Source organism: Eschrichtius robustus, chromosome 1, assembly GCF_028021215.1.
Source record: "Eschrichtius robustus isolate mEscRob2 chromosome 1, mEscRob2.pri, whole genome shotgun sequence".
NCBI classification, from domain to species: Eukaryota; Metazoa; Chordata; class Mammalia; order Artiodactyla; family Eschrichtiidae; genus Eschrichtius; species Eschrichtius robustus.
Genome location: NC_090824.1, coordinates 142,940,834 through 142,957,874, shown reverse-complemented (window position 1 = coordinate 142,957,874; position 17,041 = coordinate 142,940,834). Strand labels below are relative to the sequence as shown.

General features: G+C 55.3%; 7 non-coding genes across 7 annotated transcripts; all 7 read right to left on the bottom strand.

The window, feature by feature from the left end:
* Positions 1-322: 322 nt before the first annotated feature.
* Positions 323-415, bottom strand: LOC137750026 (small nucleolar RNA SNORD116). Its single transcript, XR_011070349.1, has one exon. It is a non-coding gene; the product is annotated as a small nucleolar RNA SNORD116 (small nucleolar RNA).
* Positions 416-3,051: 2,636 nt separating this feature from the next.
* LOC137751563 (small nucleolar RNA SNORD116) lies at positions 3,052-3,144 on the bottom strand. Its single transcript, XR_011070867.1, has one exon. It is a non-coding gene; the product is annotated as a small nucleolar RNA SNORD116 (small nucleolar RNA).
* A 2,632-nt stretch (positions 3,145-5,776) lies between these two features.
* On the bottom strand, positions 5,777-5,869 carry LOC137750677 (small nucleolar RNA SNORD116). Its single transcript, XR_011070527.1, has one exon. It is a non-coding gene; the product is annotated as a small nucleolar RNA SNORD116 (small nucleolar RNA).
* Positions 5,870-8,504: 2,635 nt separating this feature from the next.
* LOC137777417 (small nucleolar RNA SNORD116) lies at positions 8,505-8,597 on the bottom strand. Its single transcript, XR_011076512.1, has one exon. It is a non-coding gene; the product is annotated as a small nucleolar RNA SNORD116 (small nucleolar RNA).
* A 2,635-nt stretch (positions 8,598-11,232) lies between these two features.
* LOC137751387 (small nucleolar RNA SNORD116) lies at positions 11,233-11,325 on the bottom strand. The gene has a single exon (XR_011070778.1). It is a non-coding gene; the product is annotated as a small nucleolar RNA SNORD116 (small nucleolar RNA).
* A 2,634-nt stretch (positions 11,326-13,959) lies between these two features.
* On the bottom strand, positions 13,960-14,052 carry LOC137751384 (small nucleolar RNA SNORD116). Its single transcript, XR_011070776.1, has one exon. It is a non-coding gene; the product is annotated as a small nucleolar RNA SNORD116 (small nucleolar RNA).
* Positions 14,053-16,686: 2,634 nt separating this feature from the next.
* Positions 16,687-16,779, bottom strand: LOC137750673 (small nucleolar RNA SNORD116). The gene has a single exon (XR_011070525.1). It is a non-coding gene; the product is annotated as a small nucleolar RNA SNORD116 (small nucleolar RNA).
* Between the last annotated feature and the right edge of the window lie 262 nt (positions 16,780-17,041).

Genomic DNA, 17,041 nt, shown 5'->3' with positions numbered 1-17,041 from the left:
CAAAATCAACCACCGAAGCAGCATGCACAAAGCGTGATCCTGGTCAAAACACACTTCTCCAAGCTGAAAGCTCACTGGGCCCACACCAGCACACACTCCGACTCTGAAGACTAGCAGGAGAGCCTGTCCCCTTGCATTCCCTCACGGCCTTTTAGCAGGGACCGCGGATTCATAGATGACCCAGCTTATGGGCAGACACGGTCGACCCTCAGTCAGGAGCCCCTCCAATACTGGAGTCCTTGGTGGTGTTTGCGGGCATGTCGGCAGGGGACACTGGCCTTCACTCCTAACAGTCCCCTACACCCGAGAGAGGAAACGTGCTGAACCTCAGTTTCGATAAGGATACGGTAGAGTGTTCTCACCCATCTTGTTCAGAGTGTCCAAGGAATGCATACAAGGGTGTCATCATCGATCCAAGCACATGCTGGGATGCTGCAGAACACAACCGGGCAGTGCGCCGGGCTCTGCAGGGGAGTCATGAGCCTGGGGTACCACAAAAGCCTGGAGAATCCACAGCCCTCAGGCCCCTCAACAAGACGAACAATCAAGCCACTCTTGCAGCCATTGGGCCCATCTGAGGAAAACCTAATATCTAATGGCACATCTTGGGGTGGTTGAATACATACCATCCTGAGTTATCCCCGACCATGCTCGGGACCATGGCCCCGCCTCACTTTTTCCAGTTCTTCTTAGCACCTCCAGTCATCAGAGCACACGAAGATCTTCTTGTTTTTGCCGACGGCGAGGCTTGCCCAGCAACTGCACCTGGGAAGTGGACTGGTGTCCTCAGAGGACATGATCCATAAAAACACTTACCTGGGCTTGAGCTCTGAAACTGCTTCCCAAGGACCTCTATCCCTTACCGAGAATTGACTGCATGTCTGATAGTACGACTGCAGGAAGTTAGGCACATACATTGGCCGGTGTGTGAGAGGCTGTATTTCTGTGTTCACGCGTGTGACTGTGACTGAGTACGCAGACACTCTTGTGGGTTTCTCTGTGTGCCGCTGACTACGCGTCTTGGTCTCTGTGTGTCCCTGTAGCCCTGTGAAGAGGCGTCCAACAGTAAACGCCATAGCTTATACACAACACCCTGTCTAGACCCCCAACTGAAAGGAGAAAGCCCCCTGTCAGCTTCCAGAGGCCGCATGCAAACTTTAACCCCCAGGGGCTGTTGAAATACTCCACGGACTCCCGCTCTCCCACAGCCACGCCTTCTGACCAGAGCACAAAGACTGGATGAGACCTTCCTCCCGGCCGTGGCTGTGATATCTACGTGCAACTCGAGAACCTGCCAGCTACCAGCACATCTGATGTGCACTTGGGGTCACTCCCAGCACTTTCGGAAGCAGGGGATCTCCCATGGGTGACCCGACACCGACCTACAGCATTCTACTGGCAAGATGCAGCCTGAAACCACTCAATGGGCTAAAGAACATTGAACAAAGTGCAACTTCTTTCCAACTAGGCCTAATCTCTTTCCTTTGACCCGTGGGAATGCCCACCACAGGAAGCAGTGGGCTTCAGCAGCCATGACCCATGTTGGAACCCCACAGCGGAAACTAGGCCACCTTCCCGGCCATATCTCAGGCAGCTCCCATCCTGCAATGTTCGCGGCCCTGACCCCTAAGGAACCGCTCAAACGCTCAACAGCCTCGCCCAACGTGCCCTACTCCAGCCAGCAGGCCGACGCGTCCCTACTGGAAGCCACAGACATCTTCCGAACACGGGAACACTGAACACCAGGGAAGACAGACCACAAGCCTGTCTGCTTTGAAGATGCTGATCCCACCTGATGCATCCTGGAAATTCTCCACTGCCACAGTGACACCACTGAGGAACTCAGAGTGATCAAAGGCATGGTCCCCGAGGACCACAGACAGACTTGCAACGGAAGACCTCTGCCATGTGAGGGCACTTGGAAGCCTGAAAGGGAACCGTGGCTGGCCTTTGCAGTGCACCAGGGATGGCAACACTGCCCCCTTCTCTGCCCCGCCAACGGACTGCTCTGGATAAAGCTCTGGCTATTCGAAAGGCCTGCATGCCGCACGGGCCGGCCGCGTCATGCCCTCCGGCAGAAACACTATCGCTTTGCACATTCCCAAAAGTGGGAAAAGAGCGACCCAAGGGCTTGTTTGCATAACTCACCTACCCCCAAGAAGGCCGGCACAGATGCCTCAGCATGTCCATCTTCTCTATGTCCCGCAAGACACCCGTGGGGAGTCACTCCTCTGGAAACGGGATTGCAACTCTTCACAGGTAACCTACCTCACTGCATCCTCATGAACTGCCAAAGCCATCCCCACCATAGGCAGCTGATGCCAGGCCATCACGAACAAGACACATCCTTGGGAAGCCGAGGCCAGCGCCTGCAACCCAATGATGACAGCCCATCCCACGACATCACACAGGACCTGTCCTCATGATACCTTACCTTTCTCTCCAGGGCAGCAGCCACTACGCAGGCTTAAATGCAGCACTCGATCCTCACCCCACTCCACGATGATCCACTTAGCGCCAACAGTGTGCTGGCAGCTTCAGGGGCAGCAGCGAGGCCTAATCCATCAGCCCCCTTCCGCCATCACCAAACTCCATCCCACCCCCGCCCACTGCTCCAGCCCCACTCGGCACTCAAGAACTTCACCGCACCAAACACAAAAACAGAGAGGGCCACAGGCCTGGCCTGAGGCTCCAGGCTCCAACCAGGGAAACTTGCTCATTTTGGCTTCCAAAATCAACCACCGAAGCGGCATGCACAAAGCGTGATCCTGGTCAAAACACACTTCTCCAAGCTGAAAGCTCACTGGGCCCACACCAGCACACACTCCGACTCTGAACACTAGCAGGAGAGCCTGCCCCCTTGCATTCCCTCACGGCCTTTTAGCAGGGACCGCGGATTCATAGATGACCCAGCTTATGGGCAGACACGGTCGACCCTCAGTCAGGAGCCCCTCCAATACTGGAGTCCTTGGTGGTGTTTGCGTGCATGTCGGCAGGGGGCACTGGCCTTCACTCCTAACAGTCCCCTACACCCGAGAGAGGAAACGTGCTGAACCTCATTTTCGTTAAGGATACGGTAGAGTGTTCTCACCCATGTTGTTCAGAGTTCCCAAGGAATGAATACAAGGGTGTCATCATCTATCCAAGCACATGCTGGGATGCTGCAGAACACAACCGGGCAGTGCGCCGGGCTCTGCAGGGGAGTCATGAGCCTAGGGTACCCCAAAAGCCTGGAGAATCCACAGCCCTCAGGCCACTCAACAAGACGAACAATCAAGCCACTCTTACATCCATTGGGCCCATCTGAGGAAAACCTAATATCTAGTGGCACATCCTGGGGTGGTTGAATACATACCATCCTGAGTTATCCCCGACCATGCTCGGGAACATGGCCCCGCCTCACTTTTTCCAGTTCTTCTTAGCACCTCCAGTCATCAGGGCACACGAAGATCTTCTTGTTTTTGCCGACGGCGAGGCTTGCCCAGCAACTGCACCTGGGAAGTGGACTGGTGTCCTCAAAGGACATGATCCATACAAACATTTACCTGGGCTTGAGCTCTGAAACTGCTTCCCAAGGACCTCTATCCCTTACTGAGAATTGACTGCATGTCTGATAGTACGACTGCAGGAAGTTAGGCACATACATTGGCCGGTGTGTGAGAGGCTGTATTTCTGTGTTCACGCGTGTGACTGTGACTGAGTACGCAGACGCTCTTGTGGGTTTCTCAGTGTGCCCCTGACTATGCGTCTTCGTCTCTGTGTGTCCCTGTAGCACTGTGAAGAGGCGTCTAACAGTAAACGCCATAGTTTATACACAACACCCTGTCTAGACCCACAACTGAAAGGAGAAAGCCCCCTGTCAGCTTCCAGAGACCGCATGCAAACTTTAACCCCCAGGGGCTATTGAAATACTCCACGGACTCCCGCTCTCCCACAGCCACGCCTTCTGACCACAGCACAAAGACTGGACGAGACCTGCCTCCCGGCCGTGGGTGTGACATCTACGTGCAACTCGAGAACCTGCCAGCTACCAGCACATCTGATGTGCACTTGGGGTCACTCCCAACATTTTGGAAGCAAGGGAACGCCCATGGTTGACCCGACACCGACCTACAGCGTTCTACTGGCAAGATGCAGCCTGAAACAACTCAAGGGGCTAAAGAACATCGAACAAAGTGCAACTTCTTGCCAACTAGGCCTAATCACTTTCCTTTGACCCGTGGGAATGCCCACCACAGGAAGCAGTGGGCTTCAGCAGCCATGACCCATGTTGGAACCCCACAGAGGAAACTAGGCCACCTTCCCGGCCTTGTCTCAGGCAGATCCCATCCTGCAAGGTTCGCGGCCCTGACCCCTAAGGAACCGCTCAAACGCACAACAGCCTCGTCCAACGTGCCCTACTCCAGCCAGCAGGCCGACGCGTCCCTACTGGAAGACACAGACATCTTCCGAACACGGGAACACTGAGCACCAGGGAAGACAGACCGCAGGCCTGTCTGCTTTGAAGATGCTGATCCCACCTGATGCATCCTGGAAATTCTCCACTGCCACAGTGACACCACTGAGGAACTCAGAGTGATCAAAGGCATGGTCCCCGAGGACCACAGAAAGACTTGCAACGGAAGACCTCTGCCATGTGAGGGCACTTGGAAGCCTGAAAGGGAAGAGTGGCTGGCTTTGGCAGCGAACCAAGGATGGCAACACTGCCCCCTTCTCTGCCCCGCCAACGGACTACTCTGGATAAAGCTCTGGCTATTCGAACGGCCTGCATGCCATACGGGCCGGCCGCGTCATGCCCTCCGGCAGAAACACTATCGCTTTGCACATTCCCAAAAGTGGGAAAGAGCGACCCAAGGGCTTGTTTGCATAACTCACCTACCCCCAAGAAGGCCGGCACAGATGCCTCAGCATGTCCATCTTCTCTATGTCCCGCAAGACACCCGTGGGGAGTCACTCCTCTGGAAACGGGATTGCAACTCTTCACAGGTAACCTACCTCACTGCATCCTCATGAACTGCCAAAGACATCCCCACCATAGGCAGCTGATGCCAGGCCATCACGAACAAGACACATCCTTGGGAAGCCGAGGCCAGCGCCTGCAACCCAATGATGACAGCCCATCCCACGACATCACACAGGACCTGTCCTCATGATACCTTACCTTTCTCTCCAGGGCAGCAGCCACTACGCAGGCTTAAATGCAGCACTCGATCCTCACCCCACTCCACGATGATCCACTTAGCGCCAACAGTGTGCTGGCAGCTTCAGGGGCAGCAGCGAGGCCTAATCCATCAGCCCCCTTCCACCATCACCAAACTCCATCCCACCCCCGCCCACTGCTCCAGCCCCACCGGGCACTCAAGAACCTCACCGCACCAAACACGACAACAGAGAGGGCCACAGGCCTGGCCTGAGGCTCCAGGCTCCAACCAGGGAACCTTGCTCATTTTGGCTTCCAAAATCAACCACCGAAGCGGCATGCACAAAGCGTGATCCTGGTCAAAACACTTCTCCAAGCTGAAAGCTCACTGGGCACACACCAGCACACACTCCGACTCTGAACACTAGCAGGAGAGCCTGCCCCCTTGCATTCCCTCACGGCATTTTAGCAGGGACCGCGGATTCATAGATGACCCAGCTTATGGGCAGACACGGTCGACCCTCAGTCAGGAGCCCCTCCAATACTGGAGTCCTTGGTGGTGTTTGCGTGCATGTCGGCAGGGGACACTGGCCTTCACTCCTAACAGTCCCCTACACCCGAGAGAGGAAACGTGCTGAACCTCAGTTTCGATAAGGATACGGTAGAGTGTTCTCACCCATGTTGTTCAGAGTTTCCAAGGAATGCATACAAGGGTGTCATCATCTATCCAAGCACATGCTGGGATGCTGCAGAACACAACCGGGCAGTGCGCCGGGCTCTGCAGGGGAGTCATGAGCCTAGGGTACCCCAAAAGCCTGGAGAATCCACAGCCCTCAGGCCACTCAACAAGACGAACAATCAAGCCACTCTTACATCCATTGGGCCCATCTGAGGAAAACCTAATATCTAGTGGCACATCCTGGGGTGGTTGAATACCTACCATCCTGAGTTATCCCCGACCATGCTCGGGAACATGGCCCCGCCTCACTTTTTCCAGTTCTTCTTAGCACCTCCAGTCATCAGGGCACACGAAGATCTTCTTGTTTTTGCCGACGGCGAGGCTTGCCCAGCAACTGCACCTGGGAAGTGGACTGGTGTCCTCAAAGGACGTGATCCATACAAACATTTACCTGGGCTTGAGCTCTGAAACTGCTTCCCAAGGACCTCTATCCCTTACCGAGAATTGACTGCATGTCTGATAGTACGACTGCAGGAAGTTAGGCACATACATTGGCCGGTGTGTGAGAGGCTGTATTTCTGTGTTCACGCGTGTGACTGTGACTGAGTACGCAGACGCTCTTGTGAGTTTCTCAGTGTGCCCCTGACTATGCTTCTTGGTCTCTGTGTGTCCCTGTAGCACTGTGAAGAGGCGTCCAACAGTAAACGCCATAGTTTATACACAACACCCTGTCTAGACCCACAACTGAATGGAGAAAGCCCCCTGTCAGCTTCCAGAGACCGCATGCAAACTTTAACCCCCAGGGGCTATTGAAATACTCCACGGACTCCCGCTCTCCCACAGCCACGCCTTCTGACCACAGCACAAAGACTGGACGAGACCTGCCTCCCGGCCGTGGGTGTGACATCTACGTGCAACTCGAGAACCTGCCAGCTACCAGCACATCTGATGTGCACTTGGGGTCACTCCCAACATTTTGGAAGCAAGGGAACGCCCATGGTTGACCCGACACCGACCTACAGCGTTCTACTGACAAGATGCAGCCTGAAACAACTCAAGGGGCTAAAGAACATCGAACAAAGTGCAACTTCTTGCCAACTAGGCCTAATCACTTTCCTTTGACCCGTGGGAATGCCCACCACAGGAAGCAGTGGGCTTCAGCAGCCATGACCCATGTTGGAACCCCACAGCGGAAACTAGGCCACCTTCCCGGCCATGTCTCAGGCAGCTCCCATCCTGCAAGGTTCGCGGCCCTGACCCCTAAGGAACCGCTCAAACGCACAACAGCCTCGTCCAACCTGCCCTACTCCAGCCAGCAGGCCGACGCGTCCCTACTGGAAGACACAGACATCTTCCGAACACGGGAACACTGAGCACCAGGGAAGACAGACCGCAGGCCTGTCTGCTTTGAAGATGCTGATCCCACCTGATGCATCCTGGAAATTCTCCACTGCCACAGTGACACCACTGAGGAACTCAGAGTGATCAAAGGCATGGTCCCCGAGGACCACAGAAAGACTTGCAACGGAAGACCTCTGCCATGTGAGGGCACTTGGAAGCCTGAAAGGGAAGAGTGGCTGGCTTTAGCAGCGAACCAAGGATGGCAACACTGCCCCCTTCTCTGCCCCGCCAACGGACTGCTCTGGATAAAGCTCTGGCTATTCGAACGGCCTGCATGCCATACGGGCCGGCCGCGTCATGCCCTCCGGCAGAAACACTATCGCTTTGCACATTCCCAAAAGTGGGAAAAGAGCGACCCAAGGGCTTGTTTGCATAACTCACCTACCCCCAAGAAGGCCGGCACAGATGCCTCAGCATGTCCATCTTCTCTATGTCCCGCAAGACACCCGTGGGGAGTCACTCCTCTGGAAACGGGATTGCAACTCTTCACAGGTAACCTACCTCACTGCATCCTCATGAACTGCCACAGCCATCCCCACCATAGGCAGCTGATGCCAGGCCATCACGAACAAGACACATCCTTGGGAAGCCGAGGCCAGCGCCTGCAACCCAATGATGACAGCCCATCCCACGACATCACACAGGACCTGTCCTCATGATACCTTACCTTTCTCTCCAGGGCAGCAGCCACTACGCAGGCTTAAATGCAGCACTCGATCCTCACCCCACTCCACGATGATCCACTTAGCGCCAACAGTGTGCTGGCAGCTTCAGGGGCAGCAGCGAGGCCTAATCCATCAGCCCCCTTCCACCATCACCAAACTCCATCCCAACCCCGCCCACTGCTCCAGCCCCACCGGGCACTCAAGAACCTCACCGCACCAAACACGACAACAGAGAGGGCCACAGGCCTGGCCTGAGGCTCCAGGCTCCAACCAGGGAAGCTTGCTCATTTTGGCTTCCAAAATCAACCACCGAAGCGGCATGCACAAAGCGTGATCCTGGTCAAAACACACTTCTCCAAGCTGAAAGCTCACTGGGCCTACACCAGCACACACTCCGACTCTGAACACTAGCAGGAGAGCCTGCCCCCTTGCATTCCCTCACGGCCTTTTAGCAGGGACCGCGGATTCATAGATGACCCAGCTTATGGGCAGACACGGTCGACCCTCAGTCAGGAGCCCCTCCAATACTGGAGTCCTTGGTGGTGTTTGCGTGCATGTCGGCAGGGGACACTGGCCTTCACTCCTAACAGTCCCCTACACCCGAGAGAGGAAACGTGCTGAACCTCAGTTTCGATAAGGATACGGTAGAGTGTTCTCACCCATTTTGTTCAGAGTTTCCAAGGAATGCATACAAGGGTGTCATCATCGACCCAAGCACATGCTGGGATGCTGCAGAACACAACCGGGCAGTGCGCCGGGCTCTGCAGGGGAGTCATGAGCCTGGGGTACCACAAAAGCCTGGAGAATCCACAGCCCTCAGGCCACTCAACAAGACGAACAATCAAGCCACTCTTACATCCATTGGGCCCATCTGAGGAAAACCTAATATCTAGTGGCACATCTTGGGGTGGTTGAATACATACCATCCTGAGTTATCCCCGACCATGCTCGGGAACATGGCCCCGCCTCACTTTTTCCAGTTCTTCTTAGCACCTCCAGTCATCAGGGCACACGAAGATCTTCTTGTTTTTGCCGACGGCGAGGCTTGCCCAGCAACTGCACCTGGGAAGTGGACTGGTGTCCTCAGAGGACATGATCCATAAAAACACTTACCTGGGCTTGAGCTCTGAAACTGCTTCCCAAGGACCTCTATCCCTTACCGAGAATTGACTGCATGTCTGATAGTACGACTGCAGGAATTTAGGCACATACATTGGCCGGTGTGTGAGAGGCTGTATTTCTGTGTTCACGCGTGTGACTGTGACTGACTACGCAGACGCTCTTGTGGGTTTCTCTGTGTGCCGCTGACTACGCGTCTTGGTCTCTGTGTGTCCCTGTAGCCCTGTGAAGAGGCGTCCAACAGTAAACGCCATAGCTTATACACAACACCCTGTCTAGACCCCCAACTGAAAGGAGAAAGCCCCCTGTCAGCTTCCAGAGGCCGCATGCAAACTTTAACCCCCAGGGGCTGTTGAAATACTCCACGGACTCCCGCTCTCCCACAGCCACGCCTTCTGACCAGAGCACAAAGACTGGATGAGACCTTCCTCCCGGCCGTGGGTGTGACATCTACGTGCAACTCGAGAACCTGCCAGCTACCAGCACATCTGATGTGCACTTGGGGTCACTCCCAGCACTTTCGGAAGCAGGGGAACTCCCATGGGTGAACCGACACCGACCTACAGCATTCTACTGGCAAGATGCAGCCTGAAACCACTCAATGGGCTAAAGAACATCGAACAAAGTGCAACTTCTTTCCAACTAGGCCTAATCTCTTTCCTTTGACCCGTGGGAATGCCCACCACAGGAAGCAGTGGGCTTCAGCAGCCATGACCCATGTTGGAACCCCACAGCGTAAACTAGGCCACCTTCCCGGCCATATCTCAGGCAGCTCCCATCCTGCAAGGTTCGCGGCCCTGACCCCTAAGGAACCGCTCAAACACTCAACAGCCTCGCCCAACGTGCCCTACTCCAGCCAGCAGGGCGACGCGTCCCTACTGGAAGCCACAGACATCTTCCGAACACGGGAACACTGAACACCAGGGAAGACAGACCACAAGCCTGTCTGCTTTGAAGATGCTGATCCCACCTGATGCATCCTGGAAATTCTCCACTGCCACAGTGACACCACTGAGGAACTCAGAGTGATCAAAGGCATGGTCCCCGAGGACCACAGACAGACTTGCAACGGAAGACCTCTGCCATGTGAGGGCACTTGGAAGCCTGAAAGGGAACCGTGGCTGGCCTTTGCAGTGCACCAGGGATGGCAACACTGCCCCCTTCTCTGCCCCGCCAACGGACTGCTCTGGATAAAGCTCTGGCTATTCGAAAGGCCTGCATGCCGCACGGGCCGGCCGCGTCATGCCCTCCGGCAGAAACACTATCGCTTTGCACATTCCCAAAAGTGGGAAAAGAGCGACCCAAGGGCTTGTTTGCATAACTCACCTACCCCCAAGAAGGCCGGCACAGATGCCTCAGCATGTCCGTCTTCTCTATGTCCCGCAAGACACCCATGGGGAGTCACTCCACTGGAAACGGGATTGCAACTCTTCACAGGTAACCTACCTCACTGCATCCTCATGAACTGCCAAAGCCATCCCCACCATAGGCAGCTGATGCCAGGCCATCACGAACAAGACACATCCTTGGGAAGCCGAGGCCAGCGCCTGCAACCCAATGATGACAGCCCATCCCACGATATCACACAGGACCTGTCCCATGATACCTTACCTTTCTCTCCAGGGCAGCAGCCACTACACAGGCTTAAATGCAGCACTCGATCCTCACCCCACTCCACGATGATCCACTTAGCGCCAACAGTGTGCTGGCAGCTTCAGGGGCAGCAGCGAGGCCTAATCCATCAGCCCCCTTCCGCCATCACCAAACTCCATCCCACCCCCGCCCACTGCTCCAGCCCCACCGGGCACTCAAGAACCTCACCGCACCAAACACAACAACAGAGAGGGCCACAGGCCTGGCCTGAGGCTCCAGGCTCCAACCAGGGAACCTTGCTCATTTTGGTTTCCAAAATCAACCACCGAAGCGGCATGCACAAAGCGTGATCCTGGTCAAAACACACTTCTCCAAGCTGAAAGCTCACTGGGCACACACCAGCACACACTCCGACTCTGAACACTAGCAGGAGAGCCTGCCCCCTTGCATTCCCTCACGGCCTTTTAGCAGGGACCGCGGATTCATAGATGACCCAGCTTATGGGCAGACACGGTCGACCCTCAGTCAGGAGCCCCTCCAATACTGGAGTCCTTGGTGGTGTTTGCGTGCATGTCGGCAGGGGACACTGGCCTTCACTCCTAACAGTCCCCTACACCCGAGAGAGGAAACGTGCTGAACCTCATTTTCGTTAAGGATACGGTAGAGTGTTCTCACCCATGTTGTTCAGAGTTTCCAAGGAATGCATACAAGGGTGTCATCATCTATCCAAGCACATGCTGGGATGCTGCAGAACACAACCGGGCAGTGCGCCGGGCTCTGCAGGGGAGTCATGAGCCTGGGGTACCCTAAAAGCCTGGAGAATCCACGGCCCTCAGGCCACTCAACAAGACGAACAATCAAGCCACTCTTACATCCATTGGGCCCATCTGAGGAAAACCTAATATCTAATGGCACATCCTGGGGTGGTTGAATACCTACCATCCTGAGTTTTCCCCGACCATGCTCGGGAACATGGCCCCGCCTCACTTTTTCCAGTTCTTCTTAGCACCTCCAGTCATCAGGGCACACGAAGATCTTCTTGTTTTTGCCGACGGCGAGGCTTGCCCAGCAACTGCACCTGGGAAGTGGACTGGTGTCCTCAAAGGACGTGATCCATACAAACATTTACCTGGGCTTGAGCTCTGAAACTGCTTCCCAAGGACCTCTATCCCTTACCGAGAATTGACTGCATGTCTGATAGTACGACTGCAGGAAGTTAGGCACATACATTGGCCGGTGTGTGAGAGGCTGTATTTCTGTGTTCACGCGTGTGACTGTGACTGAGTACGCAGACGCTCTTGTGGGTTTCTCAGTGTGCCCCTGACTATGCTTCTTGGTCGCTGTGTGTCCCTGTAGCACTGTGAAGAGGCGTCCAACAGTAAACGCCATAGTTTATACACAACACCCTGTCTAGACCCACAACTGAAAGGAGAAAGCCCCCTGTCAGCTTCCAGAGACCGCATGCAAACTTTAACCCCCAGGGGCTATTGAAATACTCCACGGACTCCCGCTCTCCCACAGCCACGCCTTCTGACCACAGCACAAAGACTGGACGAGACATGCCTCCCGGCCGTGGGTGTGACATCTACGTGCAACTCGAGAACCTGCCAGCTACCAGCACATCTGATGTGCACTTGGGGTCACTCCCAACATTTTGGAAGCAAGGGAACGCCCATGGTTGACCCGACACCGACCTACAGCGTTCTACTGGCAAGATGCAGCCTGAAACAACTCAAGGGGCTAAAGAACATCGAACAAAGTGCAACTTCTTGCCAACTAGGCCTAATCACTTTCCTTTGACCCGTGGGAATGCCCACCACAGGAAGCAGTGGGCTTCAGCAGCCATGACCCATGTTGGAACCCCACAGAGGAAACTAGGCCACCTTCCCGGCCTTGTCTCAGGCAGATCCCATCCTGCAAGGTTCGCGGCCCTGACCCCTAAGGAACCGCTCAAACGCACAACAGCCTCGTCCAACCTGCCCTACTCCAGCCAGCAGGCCGACGCGTCCCTACTGGAAGACACAGACATCTTCCGAACACGGGAACACTGAGCACCAGGGAAGACAGACCGCAGGCCTGTCTGCTTTGAAGATGCTGATCCCACCTGATGCATCCTGGAAATTCTCCACTGCCACAGTGACACCACTGAGGAACTCAGAGTGATCAAAGGCATGGTCCCCGAGGACCACAGAAAGACTTGCAACGGAAGACCTCTGCCATGTGAGGGCACTTGGAAGCCTGAAAGGGAAGAGTGGCTGGCTTTGGCAGCGAACCAAGGATGGCAACACTGCCCCCTTCTCTGCCCCGCCAACGGACTACTCTGGATAAAGCTCTGGCTATTCGAACGGCCTGCATGCCATACGGGCCGGCCGCGTCATGCCCTCCGGCAGAAACACTATCGCTTTGCACATTCCCAAAAGTGGGAAAAGAGCGACCCAAGGGCTTGTTTGCATAACTCACCTACCCCCAAGAAGGCCGGCACAGATGCCTCAGCATGTCCGTCTTCTCTATGTCCCGCAAGACACCCATGGGGAGTCACTCCACTGGAAACGGGATTGCAACTCTTCACAGGTAACCTACCTCACTGCATCCTCATGAACTGCCAAAGCCATCCCCACCATAGGCAGCTGATGCCAGGCCATCACGAACAAGACACATCCTTGGGAAGCCGAGGCCAGCGCCTGCAACCCAATGATGACAGCCCATCCCACGATATCACACAGGACCTGTCCCATGATACCTTACCTTTCTCTCCAGGGCAGCAGCCACTACACAGGCTTAAATGCAGCACTCGATCCTCACCCCACTCCACGATGATCCACTTAGCGCCAACAGTGTGCTGGCAGCTTCAGGGGCAGCAGCGAGGCCTAATCCATCAGCCCCCTTCCGCCATCACCAAACTCCATCCCACCCCCGCCCACTGCTCCAGCCCCACCGGGCACTCAAGAACCTCACCGCACCAAACACAACAACAGAGAGGGCCACAGGCCTGGCCTGAGGCTCCAGGCTCCAACCAGGGAACCTTGCTCATTTTGGTTTCCAAAATCAACCACCGAAGCGGCATGCACAAAGCGTGATCCTGGTCAAAACACACTTCTCCAAGCTGAAAGCTCACTGGGCACACACCAGCACACACTCCGACTCTGAACACTAGCAGGAGAGCCTGCCCCCTTGCATTCCCTCACGGCCTTTTAGCAGGGACCGCGGATTCATAGATGACCCAGCTTATGGGCAGACACGGTCGACCCTCAGTCAGGAGCCCCTCCAATACTGGAGTCCTTGGTGGTGTTTGCGTGCATGTCGGCAGGGGACACTGGCCTTCACTCCTAACAGTCCCCTACACCCGAGAGAGGAAACGTGCTGAACCTCATTTTCGTTAAGGATACGGTAGAGTGTTCTCACCCATGTTGTTCAGAGTTTCCAAGGAATGCATACAAGGGTGTCATCATCTATCCAAGCACATGCTGGGATGCTGCAGAACACAACCGGGCAGTGCGCCGGGCTCTGCAGGGGAGTCATGAGCCTGGGGTACCCTAAAAGCCTGGAGAATCCACGGCCCTCAGGCCACTCAACAAGACGAACAATCAAGCCACTCTTACATCCATTGGGCCCATCTGAGGAAAACCTAATATCTAATGGCACATCCTGGGGTGGTTGAATACCTACCATCCTGAGTTTTCCCCGACCATGCTCGGGAACATGGCCCCGCCTCACTTTTTCCAGTTCTTCTTAGCACCTCCAGTCATCAGGGCACACGAAGATCTTCTTGTTTTTGCCGACGGCGAGGCTTGCCCAGCAACTGCACCTGGGAAGTGGACTGGTGTCCTCAAAGGACGTGATCCATACAAACATTTACCTGGGCTTGAGCTCTGAAACTGCTTCCCAAGGACCTCTATCCCTTACCGAGAATTGACTGCATGTCTGATAGTACGACTGCAGGAAGTTAGGCACATACATTGGCCGGTGTGTGAGAGGCTGTATTTCTGTGTTCACGCGTGTGACTGTGACTGAGTACGCAGACGCTCTTGTGGGTTTCTCAGTGTGCCCCTGACTATGCTTCTTGGTCGCTGTGTGTCCCTGTAGCACTGTGAAGAGGCGTCCAACAGTAAACGCCATAGTTTATACACAACACCCTGTCTAGACCCACAACTGAAAGGAGAAAGCCCCCTGTCAGCTTCCAGAGACCGCATGCAAACTTTAACCCCCAGGGGCTATTGAAATACTCCACGGACTCCCGCTCTCCCACAGCCACGCCTTCTGACCACAGCACAAAGACTGGACGAGACAAGCCTCCCGGCCGTGGGTGTGACATCTACGTGCAACTCGAGAACCTGCCAGCTACCAGCACATCTGATGTGCACTTGGGGTCACTCCCAACATTTTGGAAGCAAGGGAACGCCCATGGTTGACCCGACACCGACCTACAGCGTTCTACTGGCAAGATGCAGCCTGAAACAACTCAAGGGGCTAAAGAACATCAAACAAAGTGCAACTTCTTGCCAACTAGGCCTAATCACTTTCCTTTGACCCGTGGGAATGCCCACCACAGGAAGCAGTGGGCTTCAGCAGCCATGACCCATGTTGGAACCCCACAGAGGAAACTAGGCCACCTTCCCGGCCTTGTCTCAGGCAGATCCCATCCTGCAAGGTTCGCGGCCCTGACCCCTAAGGAACCGCTCAAACGCACAACAGCCTCGTCCAACCTGCCCTACTCCAGCCAGCAGGCCGACGCGTCCCTACTGGAAGACACAGACATCTTCCGAACACGGGAACACTGAGCACCAGGGAAGACAGACCGCAGGCCTGTCTGCTTTGAAGATGCTGATCCCACCTGATGCATCCTGGAAATTCTCCACTGCCACAGTGACACCACTGAGGAACTCAGAGTGATCAAAGGCATGGTCCCCGAGGACCACAGAAAGACTTGCAACGGAAGACCTCTGCCATGTGAGGGCACTTGGAAGCCTGAAAGGGAAGAGTGGCTGGCTTTGGCAGCGAACCAAGGATGGCAACACTGCCCCCTTCTCTGCCCCGCCAACGGACTACTCTGGATAAAGCTCTGGCTATTCGAACGGCCTGCATGCCATACGGGCCGGCCGCGTCATGCCCTCCGGCAGAAACACTATCGCTTTGCACATTCCCAAAAGTGGGAAAGAGCGACCCAAGGGCTTGTTTGCATAACTCACCTACCCCCAAGAAGGCCGGCACAGATGCCTCAGCATGTCCATCTTCTCTATGTCCCGCAAGACACCCGTGGGGAGTCACTCCTCTGGAAACGGGATTGCAACTCTTCACAGGTAACCTACCTCACTGCATCCTCATGAACTGCCAAAGCCATCCCCACCATAGGCAGCTGATGCCACGCCATCACGAACAAGACACATCCTTGGGAAGCCGAGGCCAGCGCCTGCAACCCAATGATGACAGCCCATCCCACGACATCACACAGGACCTGTCCTCATGATACCTTACCTTTCTCTCCAGGGCAGCAGCCACTACGCAGGCTTAAATGCAGCACTCGATCCTCACCCCACTCCACGATGATCCACTTAGCGCCAACAGTGTGCTGGCAGCTTCAGGGGCAGCAGCGAGGCCTAATCCATCAGCCCCCTTCCACCATCACCAAACTCCATCCCACCCCCGCCCACTGCTCCAGCCCCACCGGGCACTCAAGAACCTCACCGCACGAAACACGACAACAGAGAGGGCCACAGGCCTGGCCTGAGGCTCCAGGCTCCAACCAGGGAACCTTGCTCATTTTGGCTTCCAAAATCAACCACCGAAGCGGCATGCACAAAGCGTGATCCTGGTCAAAACACACTTCTCCAAGCTGAAAGCTCACTGGGCACACACCAGCACACACTCCAACTCTGAAGACTAGCAGGAGAGCCTGCCCCCTTGCATTCCCTCACGGCCTTTTAGCAGAGACCGCGGATTCATAGATGACCCAGCTTATGGGCAGACACGGTCGACCCTCATTCAGGAGCCCCTCCAATACTGGAGTCCTTGGTGGTGTTTGCGTGCATGTCGGCAGGGGACACTGGTGTTCACTCCTAACAGTCCCCTACACCCGAGAGAGGAAACGTGCTGAACCTCAGTTTCGATAAGGATACGGTAGAGTGTTCTCACCCATGTTGTTCAGAGTTTCCAAGGAATGCATACAAGGGTGTCATCATCTATCCAAGCACATGCTGGGATGCTGCAGAACACAACCGGGCAGTGCGCCGGGCTCTGCAGGGGAGTCATGAGCCTAGGGTACCCCAAAAGCCTGGAGAATCCACAGCCCTCAGGCCACTCAACAAGACGAACAATCAAGCCACTCTTACATCCATTGGGCCCATCTGAGGAAAACCTAATATCTAGTGGCACATCCTGGGGTGGTTGAATACCTACCATCCTGAGTTATCCCCGACCATGCTCGGGAACATGGCCCCGCCTCACTTT